The sequence below is a fragment of the Vulpes vulpes genome, chromosome 15 (genome assembly GCF_048418805.1).
Source record: "Vulpes vulpes isolate BD-2025 chromosome 15, VulVul3, whole genome shotgun sequence".
NCBI classification, from domain to species: domain Eukaryota; kingdom Metazoa; phylum Chordata; class Mammalia; order Carnivora; family Canidae; genus Vulpes; species Vulpes vulpes.
The window spans coordinates 101,353,596-101,369,085 of record NC_132794.1 but is presented as its reverse complement, the minus strand read 5'-3'; positions in this window follow the sequence as shown (position 1 = coordinate 101,369,085).

Here is a 15,490-nt window from a genome sequence, read left to right as displayed (position 1 = left end):
GTCCTGTATGTTGTTGGATATTGAACAGCATCTCTGGTTGTTATCCACTAGTTGACATTGGCACTGCCTACTCAGTTTTAACAGTATAAAATGTCTCCAGAAATTGCCATATGTCCCCTGAGGGTGGAAGGTATGGAGCAAAATCACCCCCAGTGGAGAACCACTGCTCTATACCAAACTCCCTCTCTGGAAGGAATATGATCAACTCAGTCATTTTAGTAAGTCAATTCTCTGAGCATCTCTGCCTTCCTCTAGTTAACCAGGGGCTGGCTCAGAATAGCCTGGGGAGTTTCTCTACACCAGGGCACTTCTACTCCCTGGTGAAAACCTATGCCCCTCACAAGAGGACATCTTGGTCTTTCCAGAAGGGTTCAAATCTTGGCTCTGCCGTGTCTAAATGTGAGCCCTGGGGCCCACCTAAAAGTTGTCCTGACTCTCTTTACTCAACTAGAAAGTGGGGACATAAGACCTACATCTGCATGTTATTACTAGGATCCCATGAAGTAAAATGTCAAATTGCCTTGATCACAGAGGCCTTCAGTCAAGGGCAGATTTTGTTTCCTACCCCCTATGTCCAGATGGAGATCAAATGCCTGGATTCAGCACCGAACTGGCACCATAAGAGGGCTCAGGACGCCTCAGCTCTAAGTGTTATTCTATCCCTCCTAATCAAAGGTAGCTGGATTGTACAGAGAAGAAACACTTGCAGTCAAAACAATGGAATGGTGGCTTGCTTTTTTTTTCTTTTAAGATTTTATTTATTCATTCATGAGAGACACACACAGAGACAGAGACAGAGAGAGAGAGAGAGAGGCAGAGACACAGGCAGAGGGAGAAGCAGGCCCCACGCAGGGAGCCCAGGACCACGCCCTGGGCCGAAGGCGAAGGCAGGCACTAAACCACTGAGCCACCCCGGGATCCCTGAATGGTGGCTTTCAAACCAAAGATAAGCTGGACAATTGCAGGGAAGACTTTTTAGGATCTCTCTGTGGTGCTATCCATCTGGAGGGACAGCCCCTCCATAAGAGTGTCCCCAGTCACCTTCCTCTCTCTGTCCCTTCAAGCAAATCCCTACCACCCATTAAGGAAGGGCAGCAGGACAGATTTCAGAAACCCCCCAAGGCCATCTCCATTGTCTGGTGATTTAATAACACGCAGCCCTTTGTAAACACTAATTAAGCTAGAGCACCGCCCCTGGATCAGGGAGGCCTGCCACCCTCTCACCCCAGGCTCTTTCTTTCAGAAGGGAGGCCATGGAGAGGTGGCCCCCCAGAAGTGGTGTGCCTAGGGCTGGCTAGAGAAGAAAGAAAGGAGGAAGCCAGGTCAAAAGGGAAGAAGAGGAATTCCAGGTGAAAGGACTTCAGGTGTTCGGTACAGTCAAGGCTGTTACTGGCTACTCTGGACTGGAGCATCTCTTTCAGATCAGAGGCTCTGCTAGGTCTTCCATTTCTTAGAGAATGGTGTTAGAGACCCCTCTGAGAATCCCAAGCTAGCTTCAAGGCTTTCTCACCTGCTCACACTAAATATTGTGCAAATACAGGGCACTTGGGTGGCTCAGTTGGTTAAGCAGCTGACTTTAGCTCAGATCATCTTAGGGTCTTGGAATCGAGCCCTGCATTGGGCTTCATAGTCACCAGGGAGTCTCTTTCTCCTCTCTCTGCCTCTGCCTCTTTGCCTGGTCTTACACACACTCTCTCTCTCTCTTTCAATAAATAAAAATCTAAAAAAAATTTTTTGCATATACAGTTGACCCTTGAACAATGCAAGGGGTAAGGGGCACTGACCTCCCACGCCCAATAGAAAATGCACATTTAACTTTTGGTTCCCCCCAAACTAACTACTAATAGCCTATTGACCAGAAGCCTTACTGATAACATAAAGTCAGTTAACACATATTTTGTACGTTATGTGTATTGTATACTGTATTCTTACAATAAAGTAAGCTAGAAAAAAAGAAAATGTTATTAAGAAAGCTATAAGGAGAGGTGCCTGGGTGGTACAGTCAGTTAATTGTCCGACTCTTGGTTTTGGCTCAGGTCGTGATCTTAGGTCATGAATTTGAGACCCATGACCATTCTGGGCTCAGTGCAGAGTCTACTTAGAATTTCTCTCTCCTTCTCCCTCTGCTCCTCCTCCGCAGACCCCTCACGCTCACACATGTTTGTGTTCTTGATTTATCTGAGAGAGAGATTGAAATCAAGAGTGGGGGGTGGGGAGGTGGGGGTGGCGGTGAGTAGGGGGCAGAGGGAGAGGGAAAGGCAGAGGCAGCCTCCCTTCTGAGCAGGGAGCCCATTGCCAGGCTGGATCCCAGGACCCCAGGATGATAACGTGAACTGAAGGCAGACACTTAACTGGCTGAGCCACCCAGGCACCCCTCAATAAATAAAGCTTTAAAAAAAAGAAAGAAAGCTATAAGGAAAAGAAAATACATTTACAGTCCTGTACTGTAAAGAAAAAATTCACAACTAAGTGGACCCATGTTGTTCAATGGTCAACAGTCCTCTCTGAACTTCTTATTAAAATTTCCTGCCTTAAAGAATTGTAAGTCAAGTCTGACATTTATTGAGCCTTTTACGGTTTTAGGAGCCCTTTGCAACAGGCAAGCAGGAGGATGAGGAGGTGAACCACGTGGGTTCTAGAATGATGGGTGTGAACCTGGCAGAGCCACTCACCAGCTGGGTTGCCTGGAACGAGGTATCTCACCTCTCAGCACTTCCGCTTCCTCTTGCACAAAGGGCAGGTAGTAGGATAGGTCTTGTTAAAATGATTTCTAGGGCACCTGGGTGGCTCGGTTGGTTGGGCGTCTGCCTTCAGCCCAGGTCATGGTCCCAAGGTCCTGGGATGAGTCCCGCTTCAGGAACCCTGCCCAGCGAGGAGCCCACTTCTCCCTCTCCTTTTGCCTGCTACTCTGCCTGCTTGTGCTCACTCTCTCTCTCACTCTCTGTTGGATAAATAATAAAATCTTTAAAAATATGATTTCTGTTTTACAGATGAAGAAGAAACCAAGACTTGGAAAAAGTGGACTAGAAATGGTATGATTTGAACCCAGGACTCCTTTCATAAATTATTCCAGTAAAACTTTTAAAACTTTCTGTTGAAGGACAACATTCATAAAGTAAGGTACACAAATCATAAAATTCACCTTGCTGAATTCTTACTAATGGATACACCCATGTAACTACCATCTAGATTAGGATAATAGGATATTATCAAAACCACAGAAGCCATCCACATGTGCCCTCCAAGTCAATATCCTCCAATGGAGGGTTGCCAGATTTAGCCAATAAAAATAGTGCCTAGGACGTACTTAAAATAAAAGATTATTTGCTTTTGGGGAACCTGGGTGGCTCAGTAGGTTAAGCGGCTGCCTTCAGCTCAGGTCATGATCCCATAGTCCTGGGATTGAGCCCTATGTCTGGCTCCCTGCTCAGCAGGGAATCTGTTTCTCCCTCTCCCCCTCCCTCCCCACCTCCCAGCTCATGCTCTGTCTCTCTCTCACTGTCTCTCTCAAATAAATAAACATAATCTTTAAAAAATTATTTGCTTTTAATCTGAAATTCAAATTTAGCTGGGTGGGCTGTATTTTATCTGGCAATCCTACCTCAAAAGCAACCACTAGTCTTACTTTTATGATTCTAGATTAGCTTTGCCTCTTGTATGTCCTAGAAGTGGAATCATATAGTATGCACTCTTTTGTTTCTGGCTTCTTTTGTTTAACAGGTGCATGAGATTCAACAACGAAGCAGGAGCATTCGGTACTCAGCCAGCAGCCTGGGATCGGGGACATGGACGCCCTCTTGGTACACGCCTGAGGGTCATGGCCAGAGCCTGCTTGCTAGCCCCAACTCAAGAGGGTCCTTCTGGACCTGGGAATGGACCACCACGGTGACCTACAAGAGGAAGCCCTTCTAACCAGCCCTCACCTGCTACCTGAGCTCTGGCCCCATGGTGGCCATGGTCTGGGAGGGCCCCAATGTGGTCTGCTCCTCGAGGGCCACGATAGGACACGCTGACTCAGCTGAGGCTGCCTCCAGCACCATCATGAGGATGTCAGCATCCACCTCAGTAAGAGTATCGTCTATACCAGTGACTCCATGAAGGAGGCTCAGAGGAGATCCAGCTATGGTTCCAGAACAATGAACTAGTGGACAGGGCAGATGGACACTACCAGAGCAGCATCCGCCCAGCCTGAGCACTCAGGCTGCCCTCAGCCACCCCAGAAGCCACCCAGGATCAACTACCTTTGTTGACAAGGACTTGAGCCCACACCTATGGTCTGCCCATCTGTCCCAGACTACCTCCCTGTCCACTTTTTAAATGCCTTTAGTATCCTAAGCCAGCATGAAATAGGACAAAATCCTTTCTGTACCCAAGTGCCAAACAATCTTTGGGGTATCTACAAAAGTCTGTAGTATGACCTCCTCTCCCCCGAAGGGAGGAACCCAGACATTAAATTCACTGTATTGTGCAGGGGGGTGGATCTCTCATTAAAGTTTCTGCCATCTCTGAGGTAGGGAAAAGGACTTTATGCAAACTTGTAAGAGTTTGAGAGTTTAAATAAAGCTTACCCTCTTTCTCTCTCTCCCCCTCTCTCTCACACACACAAACAACAACATTATAGCCACAATTCTTTTTCATTACTATACAATATTTTACTATATACAATGGAAAACACATTTTTTTTAAGATTTCATTTTTAAGTAATCTCTACACCCAACATGGACTTGAACTCACAACCCTGAGATCAAGAGTTACATATTCCACATCTGAGCCAGCCTAGCACCCCATCTACAGTGGAAAACAAATTTGTGACATGTAATCAATGTAAGTTTATTCATCATATATTGTAAATATATACATATACAATGAATATGAACTTTTAGGTTGTTGCTAGCCAAGATAAGGAGGGGTACTATAAATATTCTTGTACATGTTTTTTGTTAATATATGAATGCCTCTCTACTAGGTATACACCTAAGGGTAACATTTTTGTGACATCAGGGTATACATCTGTTCAGCTTTAATAGACAGTACCAAATTTCTCCAAATTTGTTGAACCAATATATTTGAGAATGCACAAAAAGATCCATCTGCATCACTTGGTATTGTCAATTTCCTCCCTCTTATGGCTTGAATTTGCATTTTCCTCATAACTCATCTTTTCACATGCTTATTGATGATTTAGATGTCTTCTTTAGTAAGATGCTTGTTTAAGACTTACCCATTTTAAAAAATGGCATGTCTTTTCTTATTGATTTGTAAGAATTCTTTACATATTGTAGATATAAGACCATTGTCAAACACAGGTTTTGTAAATATCTTCTGCCTATCTGTGGCTTGTTTTTCATTCTCATAATGGTACATTTGGATGGACAGAAGCTTTTAACTTATATGAGTATTACTTTTGTGTGTGTGCTGTTTAAGAAATCTTGACCTCTCCCAAGGTCATAAAGATATCCTCCTATGTTACCTTCTAAAAGCATTTTCATTTTATTATTCCCATTTAGAGTTACTGGGCCTATTTCTTTGTCTATCGTATGTAAAATCCAATTAATTTAAAAATTATTTCCCAGCTTCATAATCCTACAGAACATATGTTCATAATTGCTAATATCTTCATTAGATAGTTCCTTTCAATCCAATAAAGAATCACTAAGTATATTCCCATGTGCCAGGGCATTGTGCTTAATCTAAGAATTTAAAATTTGAACTCAGGACTCAGGTGGTAATTTTCTCAGAGCTCCTAGTCTAGTGTATGATCTGTCCAGATCCACCTATGCTTCCTGCCTCCACCCACCATGTCTCTCTCCATAGATTCCCTTTAGGGGCAAAGTTCACTCAGATTTGCATCTAAGGCTGGGGCTTGATGCTTGTCCTCCAGAGTCTGGGCAGGAAGATGTAGCGCATACTTGCAAGAGTTAGTCCTTTGCCAGCTGGAGGTTCAAAGAGAGAGCCTGAAACCTGGATCATTTGTGAGTTGCAGGTCCCTGTGCCAAGTAAGAGCCTACATTCCAGCCAAGTCAGTGGTGGCAAAGATCCATTGTCCAGTCACTTGGATTGGCTCAAAAATGCTTGGAGCAGCTAAAATATCAGTAACAGGAGAAATGATAAATATGAATGATTTGTGGTAGCTCATCGCATCCTAACTATTCTGCTTTGCTGGCCTCACTAGTTCTTCCCATCAATCATCAATCACATAACTAACACCCAGCTACCAATTCTTAGACTGGGGAAGGTGGTCAGTAAAGGAATAGCAGCCTCTACCTCAATTCCAGGGTCTTTTTTCCTTTGGAGACTTATGAAGCTGGTCCAGAACATAAACCTTTAACATAAACAAGCCCAGCCCAAGACCCTTGTATCTTAGACTCCTTGTGTCTTAGGACTGTCTTTGGGGATTAGAGCTCCTTACCTGGTTCTTCCTGGCCCGACCACCTCAAATTAGAGTATCCCACCCTCCCCAGGAAATCCCACCCTCCAAAATTGTCCCACCCTACAACATTGATGGCTATCATCCCAGACAAAACGGATCACAACTTCCGCAAGAGATGGAGTCTAAAAAAAAAAAAAAAAAAAAAAAAAAAAAAAAAAAAGAGATGGAGTCTAGACCTTGTGGGGAAAGGGGCCTTACTCTTTCATTTTTCCTGGTATTTTTTCTCCACTTTCTTTCACCAGCTTACTTCCCAATCCCTCCAGCAAAAACCCTGAGATACTCAGATGATGCTTCTCTACCTAGTACTTTCTTCTCAAAGGAAGTCTTCCTGGGTGGCAGATAGCCTTTTCCTAAATAAAGGGAAGATTACAAGAATAAGGGGTCAAAGGCACAGAATTGAAATGCAAATGTGGGTTCTTAACTCTTGATGTATTTTTAAAAAGTAAGGAAAGACTGAGTGAGATTTTTCTGAGAACACTTTAAACATGAAGAGAAGGACTCCTGACTGGGTCATTTGGTAAACCATTGGACTCTTGATCTTGGGGTCGTGAGTTCAAGCCCCCATGTTGGGGTAGAGATGACTTTTTAAAAAAGTTTGGTAGTGCCCGTAGATGATGGCTAAAAGTTGAATAAAGATTTTTAAATAAATAAATAAAATGTACCAAGAATCTCTAACAGTACTGGTGTGTGTTTTTGATTTGATGGAGGGACAGCAAGGTGAGCTCCTGTGATGACCAGGCTGGAGGCAGGAAGGAACCTTTACTGGACCTTGTAAGGAGGGCAGTTGAGTGGTGCAAGACCAAACGGTATTCTCTGAGCCAACAGAAGGAGCCTGGAAGAAGATCACAGACTATTGGGAGGCGGGCCTCCAGGGTGGCCTGACCATGAATGGGGCAGGGAAATAGTCCAATCCTTGTTGCAGGCCAAATACAGGCATTTAAAGGGAATTAGGGCTCCTATGAGCAGCACGAGGGAAAACTGAGTTAACTGTGCTCTACGCTCCAAAGCTAGCAGCTCCCACTGGGAACTCAACAGGAAAGACCTGACCCCTTCAGAGACAAAGGACTCAGGAGGGCTGAGTCCTATGATCACGGCTCATAGAAGGTGCTGGAACCAAAGGGGACTGTTCTCTCCATACCAAAGCCAAGGGGCCCCTGGCAACTCCAGGCTCTATTTAACTCTGCTCTACTTAATTTCCTCAAGATAAAGTGCCCACACTGTGGACTTCAGGCTTGCTTTCTCTGGAAGCAGCTGGGGGTGGCCTTTATTAAGGAAATGTTTCCTCTCTGACATAGGAATGGCTCTGAGGAGGGAACCCAAGGCTGGCGATCTATTCTGGAGGTGAAGCCAAGGGGGTGGAGTGAGCATGTCCCATGTATCCTCCTAAAGAAGCATGCTACTTATTCCCAGGGCTCAGGCCTTTATTATTATTATTATTATTATTATTATTATTATTATTCCCTAAGGCCATCAACTCTATTGAGAAAAGAAAGAGAAAACTGCTGAATGCTATTTTTGGAAAGAGTTCTCCATACTGAACTGAGCCTCCTACCCCAGGTGGATCCCAAAGTCTTCCCAGGGGTTTCTGATGTGCACATAATCCAGGGGTTTGTGTACTTTGAGGCAAAACATTGTGTCTTTATTCTTACTGAGCTCTCACTGAAATTCAGTATTTCCTTCTATTATCAGTGTGGGCAACAAACCGTAATAGTAGTATAGTACCGTAACCTTTAAAAAAAATTAACTTCATATCTAAACATTCCTAATTATTTCAATTGTTACAAGCGTATATTATTTATAATATGGGAATATGAATAGTAAAATATAATTTCTATATATATATTTTAAAGATTTTGTTTATTTATTCATGAGAGACATACGGAGAGAGGCAGAGACATAGGCAGAGGGAGAAGCAGGCTCCTCGCAGGGAGCCTGATCCCAGGACTCGATCCCAGGATGCCTGGATCATGACCTGAGCCAAAGGCAGACCCTCAACCACTGAGCCACCCAGGCGTCCCATAAAATATAATTTATAAAACCAAAAATCTATAATTCTCCAAACAACTGCTAGGCCCAAATGTATTTCCCATATTACATAAACAAACTTGCACAATATAAGAAGGTCGAGAAATCACCTAATCCACATTTGAGGATGAGGCTAGCCTTAATCCCCAAGCCAAAACTAGACAATGGTAAAGGGACAAGGCATAAAAATTAAACTTGAGCTCTTCTAGCATGCCTGCTCCAGTGATGATGATGTGAATGAGACTCAGTTTCTCTCTCCATCTCTTGGTTTTGCTTCCTTAGTGTTGGCCACGGTAACTTTAACACTCCTGGAAATCACAGATTTTTTTTAAAAAGATTTTAATTATTCATTTGAGAGAGAGACAGAGAGAGCATAAGCAGGGGGGAGAGGGAGAGAGAGAAGGAAAAGCAGACTCCTCCCTGAGCCAGGAGCCCAATGCGGGACTCAATCCCAGGACCCAGAGATCACGACCTGAGCCAAAGGCAGTTGCTTTATCATCTGAGCCACCCAGGCACCCCAATCACAGATACTTTTATGTCATATTATGACAATTATGAAACCCTCAAAATATCATTTATATTCATCATTAATTCTAAATCACAATAGTTCTTAGACTTGCCTTAAGAAACACTTAAAGTGATTATATCACAAATTGTTTTTAAAAATATTGTGATAGCTGTATTTCCTTTTTTTTGATAGCTGTATTTCAATATAATTGGACTCTTATAATCCTATGTGTTTTTTCAGCTTGTTTTTTATTTTTAACATCTTTATTGAGGTATGACTGAGCATATGATAAGCTACCTGTATTTAGAGTGTACAGTTGATAAATTTTGACATAAATCTACATTGGTGAAACCACCACCACAATGAAAATAATGACCTTGTCTAGTGCCTACTATGGTTTCTTCATGTCCATTTGGAATTCCTCCCTCCCGCCCCTCCTCAGACCCCAAGCTTCAAGGAAATCTAGTTCACCTTTTCTAGAACTTTATGTAAATAAAGTTACATAGTGTGTACTTTTATTTTTAAATTATGCTCTTTTTATTCAGCATAATTATTTTGAGATTCATCTACACTGCTTAGTCTATCACTTGTTCGTTGGTTTTTTTTTTTTTTTTTTTTTTTCCTGAGTGGTATTACATTGTGCAGTTAAACATTAATTGTTTATCCATTCACCTGCTGATGGGCCTTCCTGTTGCTTCCTGTTCCTGGCTATCACAAATGAAGCTCCACTGAACATTGGTTTATAAGTCTTAGCGTGGATATAGGCTCTCATCCCTAAAGATTGTTTATTGATTTATTTGAGAGACAGAGAGAGAGCAGAGTGAGAGAGAACACAAATAGGGGAAAGGGGCAGAGAGAGAGGGAGAAGCAGACTCCCCTTCACGCAGGGAGCCTCATGCGGGGCTTGATCCCAGGACCTCCGGATCATAACTCAAGCAGAAGGCAGACACCCAACCGACTGAGCCATTCAGGCACCCCTAGGCTCTCAGTTCTCTTAGGTAATCACCTGCAGGTGGAACAGCTAAGTCAAATAGGAAGTTTGCGTTTCACTTCACAAGAAATGGTCAGACTTTTTTCCAAAGTGTTTGTAGCACTTACACTCCCATGGGCCATTGCTCCACTTCCTCATCAATACCTGATGTGGTCAGTCTTTTTAATTTTAGGAGTTCTAAGAGATGTGAGGTGGTAACTCACTGTGGTCTTGCTTTGTACTTCCTAGTGACTGGTGGTAGTGAGCTTCTCATACGCTTATTTACAATCTAGATACCTTCTTTGGTGATGAGTCTGCTCAAAGGTTTTGCTCATTTTCTGTTGGTTTGCCTGTTTTATTATTGAGTTTTGATATATTCTTGATATAAGTCCTTTATCAGATATTGATTGAAAAATGCTTTTTTCCCATATTTGGTTTGCTCTTTCATCCTTTTGTCAGTGTTTTCGGAAGAGTAGAAGGTCTTCACTTGATAAAGTCCCAGCTTATCAATTTTTGTGCGTATGTGGATTATCTTTTCAGTATCAGATCTAAGTCATCTTTGCCTAACCAGGGGTCACAAAGATTTTTTTCCTGTGCTTTCTTCTAGAAGTTCTACAGTTTTAGGTTTAACATACAGGTCTGTGACCCATTTTGCGTTAATGTTTTCTATAAAGTGCAAGCAAGGTATAGATCTAAATTCTTTTCTTTTTCTTTTTTTTTTTTTTCATATAGATGTCCAATTGCTCTGGCACCATTTGCTGAAAAGATTATGCTTTTTCCACTGAATTGCTTTTGCATTTTTGTGGAAATGTTTGATTATATATGTATGAGTCTATTTCTGAACCTTCTATTCCCTTCCATTGACCTATTTATCTACCTATACATACCAAGACAATACCATATTGTCTTGATTACTGTAGCTTTCTTCTAGAAATCTCGAGGTCAGATAGTGTTACTCCTCTAACTTTGTTCTGTTTTTAAAAAAGTTGCTTTGGTTTTCTTAGTCTTTTGTACTTTCATATGAATTTTAAAAGCAGCTTGTTGATTTCTATGAAACAGCCTCCCAGGATTTGAATAGGGATTGCACTGGATCAAGGGATTCACAAACTTTTTCTGTAGAGGGCCAAATAGTAAATATTTTAGTAAATATTTCTGTAGAGGGCCAAATAGTAAATATTCGATGTTAGTCCATGCAGTCTCTGTTGCAACTACTCAACTCTGCCATTGTAGCATGAAAGCAGCCATAGCCAACACAGAAACGTAGGAGTATGGCTGCGTTCCAATAAAACGCTATTTATAAAAACAGGTGGTGGGCTGGATTTGGCCCACAGGCTATGGTTTGCCTATCTCTGCTATAGATCAGTTTGGGGACAACTGACATCATAACAAAATGGAGTCTTCTTACCCATGAACATAGTCAATTCCTCCATTTATTTAGACCTTCTTTAATTTTTAAAAAATAGACTTTAATTTTTAGAATATCCTAGATGTACAAGAGAATTGAGAAGTTAGTACAGAGATCTCCATATACTGTGTATCATTTCCTCTCTTATTAATGTCTTACATTATTATGATACATTGTTACAATTAATGAACCAATATTAATATAAAATTATTAGCTGAAATCTGTAGTTTATTTAGATATTCTTAGTTTTTAGCTAATGTCCTTTTTCTGTTCTGGGATCATATCTAGGATATCACATTATATTTAGTTACCATGTCTCCTTAGATTCCTCTTGGACATGACGATTTCTCGAATATTCTGTGTTTTTGAGAAAGTCTTGGTCAAATATTTTGGAGGATACCCCACCATTGGAATTTTTCTGATGCCTTTCTTACAAGACTAGAGAAATAGAGGGGTACTTGGGTAGCTTGATGGGTGGACGTCTGCCTTCAGCTCAGGTCATGATCTATCTAGGTCCTGTGATTGAGGCCTACCTTGGGCTCCTGGCTCAGCAGGGAATCTGCTTCTCCCTCTCTCCTCTGTTCATGATCTCTCTTTGTCTCTTTTCTCTTTCAAATAAATAGATAAAATCTTAAAAAAAAAAAAAAACTGGAAAAATGGGTTATTAGAAGGAAAACCACAGTGGTAAAGTGCCGTCTTAATGGCATCATATCAAATGTACATATATCAACATGATTTGTGACTATTGATATCAATCTTGATTTTCTGGCTGAGATGGGTTGTCAGGTTTCTTCATTGTCGAGTTACCCTCTTTTTTTTTTTCCATCTTTCTATACTACACACTTTTGTTTTTGTTTAAAATTTTGTTAGCATATTTTAAAGTAAACTCTACCTCTAACATGGGGCTCAAACTCATGATCCCAAGATCAAGTCACATGCTCTACCAACTGTGCCAGCTAGGTGCAAGTGCCACTACACTGTACACTTTTGGAGGAGGTCACTACATGCAACTCATACCTAAGGAATGAGAAGTTAGAACTTCTCTAATTTATATTAACACATTTTGTGAATTTTAGTGCACAACTTTTGTCAGATGTATCCCTAATATTTTTCATTCGATGTTAGTCCAAAAACTACATTTTCATGCTATTATAAATGTTATTTTTACAATTTCAATTTCCAGTTCTTTGTTAATATGTAAAAATACAGTTGTGAAATGATTCTATTTCTAGTAGTATTCTTTGCTCCTAAATCTACTCCGATGCTAATTTAGCTGCTCCTTAAAAAAAAAAAATTTTTTTTTTTTTTAATTTGAGAGGGAGAGAGAGAGAGAGAGAGAGCATGAATGGGGTGGAGGGGCAAAGGGAGAGAGAGAAGTGGGTTCCCCACTGAGCAAGAACCCATTCCTGGGCTTGATTCCAGGACCCAGGATCACAACCTGAGCTGAAGGCAGACACCCAACCGACTGAGTGAACCAAGTGCCCCTAATTTAGCTACTCCTAAAAGTAGAGATTCATGTATTTGTTGTTGCTGTTGTTTTTTTTTTAAAGATTTTATTATTTATTTATTTATTCATGAGAGACACAGAGAGCGAGAGAGAGGCAGAGACACAGGCAGAAGGAGAAGCAGGCTCCATGCAGGGAGCCTGATGTGGGACTCTATCCTGGGTCTCCAGGATCACACCCCGGGCTAAAGGCAGTGCTAAACCGCTGAGCCACCCGGGCTGCCCAAGAGATTCATGTATTTGATTCACATTAGCATTGTATATCTTTTTTAATTCTTTTGCTTTTAAACTGTGTCTTTATACTTTTTTTTTTAAGGATTTTATTCATTTATTCATGAGAGACACACAGAGAGAGAGAAAGAGAGAGGCAGAGACACAAGTAGAGGGAGAAGCAGGCTCCATGCAGGAAGACAGATGTGGAACTCGATCCCAGGACTCTAGGATCACACCCCAGGCCAAAGGCAGGCGCCAAATCACTGAGCCACCCAGGGATCCCTGTGTCTTTATATTTAAAGTCATATCTTATAGGCATCATATAGATAAGACTTGCTTTCTTATGCAATCTGACAATCTTTGCCTTTTGATCAGAGTGTTTAGACCATTTATGTCTAATGTGGGTATTGCTATTTTTGGATTTAAATTTACCATCTTGCTATTTGTTTTCCATGTTATATCTATTCTTTGTTCCCTTTTTCTGTTTTTCACTTTATTTTCAATTAAAAGGATATTTTAATGGTTCCATTTTATCATTTATGTTAGCTTATTAACTATAACTTTTGTTATATTATTTGGATGGTTGCCTTAGGGTTTTTTAAAAAAAATTTTTTTAAATACTTATTTATTTATTTGAGAGAGAGAGCATGCTAGAAGGGGAAGGGGAAGAGGGAGAGGGAGAGAAGAAAGAATCTCAAGCAGACTCCCTACTGAGTATGGAGCCCAACATGGGGCTCAATCTCATGACCCTGAGATCATGACCTGAGCTAAAATGAAGAGTCAGATGCTTAATTGACTGAGCCATCCAGGTGCTCCTGCCTTAAGGTTTATAGCATATACCTTTAATATATCACAGTCTTCCTTCAAGTGATATTATTTTTCTTTACCTATGGTGTGAGAAACTTACAATAATATACTTCTATTTTTCTTCATCCAGCCTTTGTGTTACTGTTGTCTTATATTTTACTACCACATATATTATAAACACCACAACACACTTAGTATTTTTGCTTTAAATAATATCTTCTAAAAATATTTAAATAATAAAGAAGACATCTTATATTTACCCGTGCTATTAACATTTCTAGTACTCTTTATTCTTTTGTGTAGATCTGGATTTCCAGCCGATAATTTTTCTTCTTCCTCAGGGGCTTCCTTTAATATTTCTTGTACTATAGGTATCCTAGTAATAAATTCTTCCAAATTTTGTACGTCTAAAAAAGGCCTGTTTTACTTTTGATTTTGTTCTTTTATTATTTTTTAAAGATTTTATTTATGTATTCATGAGAGACACAGAGACAGAGAGGCAGAGACACGGCAGAGGGAGAAGCAGGCTCCACGCAGGAACCCGACGTGGGACTCGATCCCGGGTCTCCAGGATCACACCCTGGGCTGAAGGTGGCGCTAAACCGCTGAGCCACCCAGGGATCCCTACTCGTGATTTTGAAAGATACTTTTGCTGAGTATAAATTTCTAAGTTGCCAGCTGTGGGTTGGTTTTATGTTTTGTTTCAGTAGAAACAAAGATTTTAGAATTTTCTTTAGGACAGTCCACTGTCTTCAAGTTCATATTGTCTTCCACAAGAATTCTCCTGTAATCCTTTTTTTTGTTCATTTTTTTTAAAATTTTTTATTTTATTTATTTATGATAGGCACACAGTGAGAGAGAGAGAGGCAGAGACATAGGCAGAGGGAGAAGCAGGCTCCATGCACCAGGAGCCCGACGTGGGACTCGATCCCGAGTCTCCAGGATCGTGCCCTGGGCCAAAGGCAGGCGCCAAACCGCTGCGCCACCCAGGGATCCCTCTTCTGTAATCCTTATCTTTGTTCCTATGTGTATAATGTCTTTTAAGTATGTCTACTTTAAATTTTTCTTTTATCACTGATTTTAAGCAATATTATTAAGATATGCTCTGGTAGTGTATATTTATTCAGGTTTCTTGTTGGGCTTGTTGAACTTCTTAGATCTTTAGGTTTATATTTTTTAAATTAAATTTGAAAGATTTTTGGACCATTATTTCTCTACATTTTTTGTTCTTTGCTACCCCAGTCACATATTTTGGGGACTATGTGAGGTTGTCTTATAGCTCAATGATGCTATATATATATATATTTAGCTCCATGCCCAGTGTGGAGCTTGAACTCATGACCATGAGATCAAGCCCTGAACTGAGATCAAGAGTCAGATGCTTAACAAAATGAGTCACCTAGGTCCTCTATCATCAGCATCATTTCTAAGTCAGTTTTGATCGATCTTCATATGCATTATGGGTTTTATTTTCCTTTTTCTTTGCATGCTAGTAACTTTTTACCACACACTAAACATTATGAATTTTATTCCTTTGGGTACTGGATATTTTTGTATACTTGTAAGCATTCTAAGTACTCATGAACTTTGTTCTGGAACATGATTAAATTGCTTGGAATCAGTTTGAT